Source organism: Protomyctophum parallelum (genome assembly GCF_964188405.1).
Source record: "Protomyctophum parallelum genome assembly, chromosome: 11".
NCBI lineage: Eukaryota > Metazoa > Chordata > Actinopteri > Myctophiformes > Myctophidae > Protomyctophum > Protomyctophum parallelum.
The window spans coordinates 540,923-549,639 of NC_139707.1; the positions used below are offsets into that span (position 1 = coordinate 540,923).

At 42.8% G+C, this 8,717-nt stretch overlaps 1 long non-coding RNA gene across 2 annotated transcripts; it reads right to left on the reverse strand.

Moving 5' to 3' along the window:
* Positions 1-3,770: 3,770 nt before the first annotated feature.
* Positions 3,771-7,411, reverse strand: LOC310866504. 2 transcript variants are annotated; one of them, XR_014569929.1, is made up of 4 exons: positions 7,026-7,411; positions 6,913-6,967; positions 6,496-6,612; positions 3,771-3,995 (listed from the first exon to the last, which is right to left on the reverse strand). It is a non-coding gene; the product is annotated as an uncharacterized lncRNA (long non-coding RNA). The 2 variants fall into 2 exon arrangements; XR_014569930.1 differs by having other exon boundaries at positions 6,913-7,036.
* Between the last annotated feature and the right edge of the window lie 1,306 nt (positions 7,412-8,717).

An 8,717-nucleotide genomic window follows, 5' to 3' on the forward strand; every position in this document is an offset into this window, starting at 1 on the left:
GATGAGTTTCATGTTGTATTCTATTGTCCACTATACCATGATTTAAGAAACTCTTTATTTGAAAGAATTCAGGATAAGTACCTAGATTTGTCTGAATGTTTTATGTTAAATTGGTTGTTCAGTAATGAGGTTTTTGTTTTAAGAAACTTCGTAGAGAAGGCATGGCAGTTACGTTGGAGAACGATGTATCCATGAGTAACTGTCTATTTGTGTATATGTATCATTATGTATGTACAATTTTGTGAGTGTCTTGTAAGCCGAAATGTCCAAAAGCACACTCAAAACCCACCTTTTCAAACTGGCTTTCCCTACATACCCCCCCCCCCCCCCCCCCCCACACACACATATTTTTATTTCTACTCTGCCTTCTATATATATCTATATGCAGTCTCTCTGCATTCCATGTATGTGACTGGCCAGGGGGAGGTAGTTTAGAGACCAGGATTACTGCATGTTTTTGGGGAGAACATGTGAGGGTATCTACCCTAGAGGACACGGGGAGAACATGTGAGGGTACCTACCCTAGGGGACACGGGGAGAACATGTGAGGGGACCTACCCTAGGGGACACGGGGAGAGCATGTGAGGGTACTGAAGAATATATTCCATAATTATAGGCTACTTCATTCCTTGTGTGATTGACAATGCTCTTGTGTCCTTCTGCCTTTTGCAACTTGCATAGCCTACAGACAGTAGACCTATTTTTGGGGATTAGCATCCGGGTGTCGGCCTTCTAGGGTGATATATCCTGGAGCTGCCGGTGGCTAGCCTATTTGTGTAACAAAGGAGTTGGTTGAACTGAAGGAACAGACTGGTTGATCAAAAGACTTGCCACTAATAATATGCAAACCAAAGTCTGACACCCTACACCCATGTCAACTGTTTAAATAGGTTAACCAGGATACAATGAGTGGTCAGTCAGTGGGGCGCAAGCCTTGTGTGTGGAGACGTGAGCCACTTGGCTGGCGTGAGCTTAATTATGCTATGCTCTGTAAGCTGTACTTCTTGAAATAAACATCTTGGAACTTTCATCTCGTCTCATGTCTGCCGTGCACAAATCTCCTCTGTATGGTAGGAAATATACTTCAGATGGTGCCTTGAAACTCGTCATGGTGATGTGTTTTTTCACGTCAGATGAAACAGAACCGGTGGCTTTTTTTCCCGTCTAATTCGGTGGAGGGGAGTTTTTGTGGACGGCGACGAAGACGTTCCAGCGGACCCGACCGTGATCTCGTCTACGCAGCGGGGATGTTGACGAAGACCACCGCGAGGAGTGTTGCGCAACGGGGACCGATGCCAGCCGCCGGACGGTGCGGGCTGCGGAGCGGTCGATGGAGCGGCAACAGCCACAACGGAGGCCTTGATCATCACGTCGGCGCGGGGACGGCAATCACGGGCGGCGAGCTGGGAGACGCAGCACGGAGCAGCAGTGGCCGCCTGGCTGACCTACAAGCCGAGGGCCTTCGCAGAAAGGAGTCTGTGATGAAGGTGTTTGCTTTCCTTTTTCGTCCCATCTCTGTTGTGAACAGAGTTGGGAGGGGGGAGAGAAGAGATGATGACGAGGACAGCGAAAACAGCATTGAACTTTTTCTCACCTTGCTTGGGCCGTGCAGCAGAACGAACATTTCGAGGTAAACTAGAAAGAAGCATACAGAAGAACTTTCTTTGTCCAATTCGGAGGGGAGACGAACTTTCCTTCACTCTGATTACAGATTGTGCGTCACGTTTGTTTTCAACATGAAATAATAGGCCTCATGTTGGTATGTGTTTGTCGTATGATTAGATAAGTTGAGTCATATAGCCTAATTATGAGTCAATGAGGTATTTTCCTATAGATATGAAGAGATATGTGTTATTATGGTTAAACTCTGGCGCATCAATGGATTCTTTCGAGTATCACCAGGTGATCTGTCAGGGTAACGTCCGAGGAAGTGACTTAACTGATATTGTATTGACATTGGGTAGCAGAGTTTAGTAGTAAAACATGTAGTTATTGCATATCAAAAAAGTGCTCTTGTAACAATAGGAGCGGAAAGCGGCATGTCTTGTTCAAATGTCAGTTAACTGTACTAATCATTTTTCCATTTTTCATATATGTATGGATGTCTGTTTGAAAACCATTTTTGGGAAGTTCTGTACTGTAATGCTGTTATTTTTGGTTTCTTGAATGTATTGTTCAGCTGAGGGTCAAGGGGGGTCTAAGATAATTATGGTTCCATATTTTTAGGTGACCATCTGTGATGGTCAAGGGGGGATATGAAGAATATATTCCATAATTATAGGCTACTTCATTCCTTGTGTGATTGACAATGCTCTTGTGTCCTTCTGCCTTTTGCAACTTGCATAGCCTACAGACAGTAGACCTATTTTTGGGGATTAGCATCCGGGTGTCGGCCTTCTAGGGTGATATATCCTGGAGCTGCCGGTGGCTAGCCTATTTGTGTAACAAAGGAGTTGGTTGAACTGAAGGAACAGACTGGTTGATCAAAAGACTTGCCACTAATAATATGCAAACCAAAGTCTGACACCCTACACCCATGTCAACTGTTTAAATAGGTTAACCAGGATACAATGAGTGGTCAGTCAGTGGGGCGCAAGCCTTGTGTGTGGAGACGTGAGCCACTTGGCTGGCGTGAGCTTAATTATGCTATGCTCTGTAAGCTGTACTTCTTGAAATAAACATCTTGGAACTTTCATCTCGTCTCATGTCTGCCGTGCACAAATCTCCTCTGTATGGTAGGAAATATACTTCAGTACCTACCCTAGGGGACACGGGGAGAACATGCGAGGGTACCTACCCTAGGGGACACGGGGAGAGCATGTGAGGGTACCTACCCTAGGGGACACGGGGAGAACATGTGAGGGTACCTACCCTAGGGGACACGGGGAGAACATGTGAGGGTACCTACCCTAGGGGACACGGGGAGAACATGTGAGGGTACCTACCCAGTAAACACTCCCCCTGCTAGACATTTTCATATTTACGGAATGTGCCATTTTTAAAGTTTTCAAAATGTATAAACAATAAACATCTCCTGTGTGTGTGTGTGTGTGTGTGTGTGTGTGTGTGTGTGTGTGTGTGTGTGTGTGTGTGTGTGTGTGTGTGTGTGTGTGTGTGTGTGTGTGTGCGCGTGTGTGTGTGTGTGTGTGTTGCGTGCGAGCGTGCATCTTACCTGTAGTGAGCAGGGCACTCTGATCCATCAGGTTCCTGACTTCCTAGGGCTCTTCAGGGGCCATGATGAAGACTGTATGTTCTCCCCGTGGCCCTTTCTGAAACCAGTCGCTTGACTTGAAGTGCTCTCGGGAGGTTCCCTCGTCAGGAAGTGCCCCTCCAGCTGAATCAAGTTCCCTTGATTAGGGTCCTGGGTATAAAAAACAGTTTGGAAATACACTCGCCCTCCTTGTGCAGAAACAGACACCATTCGTTGCCATGGTTACCATCATGCAATTGTGTTACCTGTTATTTTGTTTGTACAGTTATATTGCATTGCATCGTGTACGTTTGTGTGACATGTGGATTTCATTAATATGGAAAAAGGAAATACAGCATGACTGTCAAAAATGACATGTCATATACATCCATGGTGTTTATAAATCATTGTTAAAAGTTGTTTTGTTTGTATGGTTTAATTTATAGCTTTTCACAGTGGGGTAAATAAAGAGCCCTTGTGAACATCAGTTAGAGCGTTGTCTATTCTGCATCAGATGAAGATTGTTTAGGAGGAGTTTATTTATCATTTGTGGTGGTACTTACATTTGTAGGTGGCGGTTTCCATGCGGACAGAGAGCAGGGCTGCACAAGGCAATCGAGTCTAGATCGGCACAGACTCACTCTTGAGGGCTTTATAAGCCACTTCCACTCAAGGCTGCTTGGTTTCGGACGACACTTAATATGGCGCAGCCTCGCGTGAACGCGCATATCGAGGGCAAGTGTGTAGGGCGAGTGGCGAGGAGCTGGTTTCATCCAGGTCTATCAGCTTCACGTCCACCTGCATGCTAACAGACACACACAGACCAAACAGATCAGCTGTTATAGTAGTAGACCACAGCTGACTTTTAGCCTCTTTTTGGGAGAAATTACAGCTAATCAAGTCACTTTGTGTTGGCTTACGGCTCTGCTGGCAGGTAAATTAATCCCCTGGCAGCTAAATAAAACACTAAGGGTTGCCCACCTGCCCCCTGGCAGCTAAATAAAACACTAAGGGTCGCCCACCTGCCCCTGGCAGCTAAATAAAACACTAAGGTTTGCCCACCTGCCCCTGGCAGCTAAATAAAACACTAGGGGTTGCCCACCTGCCCCTGGCAGCTAAATAAAACACTAAGGGTTGCCCACCTGCCCCTGGTAGCTAAATACAACACTAAGGACCTGCCACTGACAGCTAAATACAATACTAAGGGTTGCCAACCTACCCCTGGCAGCTAAATAAAACTTCCGGGAGGTGGAGTTTGCTTCAAGTTACCCGATCATTTGACGTCTATAAACAGTAAACACGAGATATGTGTCTAAACACCTGAACGTGGCCAAAGCGCTCTGTCTTCTGGTCTATGGAAAGTAAAATAAGAGCACTGTTTACTTACTGTTATCCTTATAGCCTAATGTTTTACTGTATCTCAACGGGTGAGCTCTGATTTTGGCGTAAGTTAAGATGTAGTCAAAACCATTTTATTTAAATAAAGGATGACAACGTTTCGACCCCTTATGGGTCTTCGTCAGATATGACATTATGAAACAGGAGCACGTCCAAACACGAAAGCTTGACATGATGTCTGGTGAAAGTTAATTAGATTGTAGTTTAAAATATATTATATGTGAAATAATTTTCAAGACGTGAGTCAGGTCTCTCGGACATCCTCACTCAGGTGACCCAGCCCCGACTTACGTCCCAGTAGCTATACCCTCGCTCAGTCCCATTAGGGAAAAACCAGGGCCACACAATACGTTGCTCCGGAACTACTCTGCCGGGACTGGGAGAACCAGCCGTCTACATTCCGGCTGTCACCCGTCTCTCCAGTGGTCACCAGACTATACCTGGTTGTCACATATATGTCACTATCACTATAAATAGAATAATTATAACTAAAAAAACATGGCATGGATGCACCTGGGACGTATCCTCAGTGATAATGCTTTATCAGTGCATCGTCCACAGTTAACAGTCTTTGTATTGAGTTGTGCTTTCAAGTGAAATGTACCCATTCTGCAAACTGTTAATACATATTTCAATCAATCAATCAAGGCTCTTTGAGCACCAGAATCAAGCTCTGTATATTTTCTGAAATGACACTCTTGTAGTGTAAGTATGTATTAACAGTTTGCAGAATTACAGTACATTTCAAGCACAACTCAATACAAAGACTATTAACTGTGAGTGGACGACACCATAAAGCATTACACTTGTTTACAAGAGGCATAAGACAATAATTGAACTAGAAAAAGCATGTCCTCGATATACACCAATACAAAGACTCAATAAAAAGTTGAATATATCCACATTTACAATAACATCCGTTGAAATATGAACATTTTACAGTTTGAATACATTTAGCTAAAGTATGCAGAAGTAGTTGGTCACAAAAATGTAAAAAAAGAAAAAGAAAATCATGATTCTGTAACTTTGAATGACAATGTTTGCATTATCATTAAATAAATCTTTAAAAAAAGGGGGGAAAAAAGCCAATTTGAAATTGGGCATAGATTTTGGGTGATGGAATAACGTGACCTACTTTATACAGTGCACTGTATAAATATGACAGGCTGCCACCATCTCTCAGTTTGCACATGAACGTTTTGGACTGACAGTCAAAAACGGTCTGTTTACCGGTAGCCACTATCCTGGACTTCCTCCATTTTGATTTCCCACACCTCTTCCTCTCATCCCACCATCTCTCCTCAGTGTTAATTCAACTCTGGGAGTGTAAACATGAAGCCATTTGGAGTTTCACTGTGCATCCCATCTGGTTGCATACTGCAGGGGTTCTCAACGGTCTTTTTTGCCATGGGTTGAGAACCCCTGGCATACTGCACTGTGCCGTTGAGGTTGGAAAATGTGGTTCCATCCACAGGCACCCAAGCAACTCAACCCAACCTTAACCACTTGAACCCCAGCATTCCTATTCCGAGTGGAACATTCGGCCAAAATAGACGTAGATCGGCTATTTAGGAGATTTGGGAGTCCTATCTCACACGCCGGGCAATGCCTTGGCTCTACCCACTATCCGTTAATTACGCACAAGCTAGCTATGGCAGTGTTACCCACCACAATAGATTATGGCCACTCCCTTATTTGTCCCTGGAAGTGAAAGTGGGTTTCAGCTTCTCAGACCACCCGTTGGTGTAGAGAAAAAAAGCGGTCCAAGTAGAGTTGTAACTTAGGTCCACTTTACTGAGAGTACAGGGTTCAAACATTAAGCTTTAGCTTTTGTATGATCACTCTCAGGAATGTATTCTCTTTAATTCAAGCGGTTACTGTATGTATACTGGAAAAAAGAGTCTCACCAGATAGTCATCCGGTCTGATGCCGAACAGTTCTCTGAAATAGCGGAGGCCACAGGAGCGTAGGTTTTGAAGCGGAAGTCTGGGAAATGGTGGGCTGGGGTCAGGTTGCTACCCTCACTGAAACACACACACACACACACACACAACACCACAAAAGAGCACACTGAGTGTAATGAAGGGATAATTCTCTGCTCTTCTCTTTCATTATAATAAAAACATTAATAAAATACATGTATATACAGAATATATACGGTATATTCACACAATGCACACATGAATACGGCCTATGCTCCACTGGGAGCGATGGGCCTAAGTAAGTAAGTACACATTAATACCGAGTCCTATTCCAAAAGCTTATTATATATCGGTACTGTAAATGCATGGACAGGGTCTTGTTTGTCTTTCTGCAGTAAGTACCTGGGGAAGAAGATGCTCTCCACCACATGGCTCCTTTCAAGGCAGAGGACGTCGTCTGCAGGTGGGTGAGGGACAGATAGGGTTAGAATGGGTGAGTTATGTTACAGTATTACCATTTGTCGATCCCTCCTGGAAAAACGGCGTCTGTGTGTTGTTTCAGCATTTCATCCTCCGCTGTCTTACCGTTTCATCTTAAAGTTAATTAATTTCTTCTCTTTCTTAAGCTCATCATATTCGTCTCCACTGACGTTTAACAGCAGGCTACGGGTAGCCCTCCAAGCAGAACCCAATGCTACTGAAGTTTCTGACATCCACATTTCAGAAAAGCTTTATGGAGGGTTCCAGAGGGGCGGGGCTACGGGCTGCATTAACAAAGAGTAAAACGTTAATAAAAAGCATATTTGCGTGACGGTGTCTTCCATTATGAGAAAAACACCGTGGGTGTCAATATTGTCAATATTTGACAATGACGAATTCAAAAGTTTTAAAAGTCTCTTCCATAATAATATAATATAATAATATAATATTATTATCTACGTCTCTCTTCTGCTCTGTTGTTGTTCTTCTGATTGTCGCTTGATAATGACGTAAGGGGTGGAAATAGCTTCTTCTTCTTCTTGTGGGGTTTATTTGGCGTTTGGCAAACATAACTGTGCATTACCGCCACCTGCTGGTGTCTGTATTTATCCTACTTCTTGGAATATCAAAACAAACAAAAAAAAATATATATATATATATATATTAACTGTCCACCCACTGTGATCCCATCCCAACCCCTATTACATTCAGTTACTCAGACCCTCGGGCACTGAGAAATCCTCCCTCAGCACACTGTCCAGATCCTCCGTGGAAATAGCTGATCTACAAGACCCCCTATGACAAGCTCACATGCGAGTATTGTGAGCTTGTAGATTGGCTATTTTGTAATGTATATAGGGCTGAAGTAGTCAATAGTAATAGTATAATAGTAATAGTTTAGTAAAGGTTTACAATTATTGTAGTGGAGTAAAAGTACAATAGCCTATAAACTATGGAGGAAACTAGACTATAGCATGCGAGAAAAGAATGGGAAAGGTCTTCTTCAAACCTATAGCTGCACTACTACCACCTAACAATAAACGTGGTATGTCGACGGTGTCGAAAATAGCAGATCTACAAGCCCACAAGGCGTCGCGGATGCAACGCGTTGTGGGTTTGTAGATCTGCTATTTGTTTAACTAATTGGACCCTGACCCACCCACCCCCTTTATAGACTAGAGTATGTTTTTTTTTTTCCTTTTTACCTTTTACCTTTGATTGATTGATTGATTGATTGAAATATTTATTAACTGTTTGTAGAATTTACAGTAGGGTTAGGGTCTACATACTGTGAAATACAGAAATACAATGAAATGTACCCATTCTACATGCTGTGAAATATAATGAAATGTACCCATTCTACATACTGTGAAATATAATGAAATGTACCCATTCTACATGCTGTGAAATATAATGAAATGTACCCATTCTACATACTGTGAAATATAATGAAATGTACCCATTCTACATACTGTGAAATATAATGAAATGTACCCATTCTACATGCTGTGAAATATAATGAAATGTACCCATATTACATACTGTGAAATATAATGAAATGTACCCATTCTACATACTGTGAAATATAATGAAATGTACCCATTCTACATACTGTGAAATACAGAAATACAATGAAATGTACCCATTCTACATGCTGTGAAATATAATGAAATGTACCCATTCTACATACTGTGAAATACAATGAAATGTACCCATTCTACATGCTG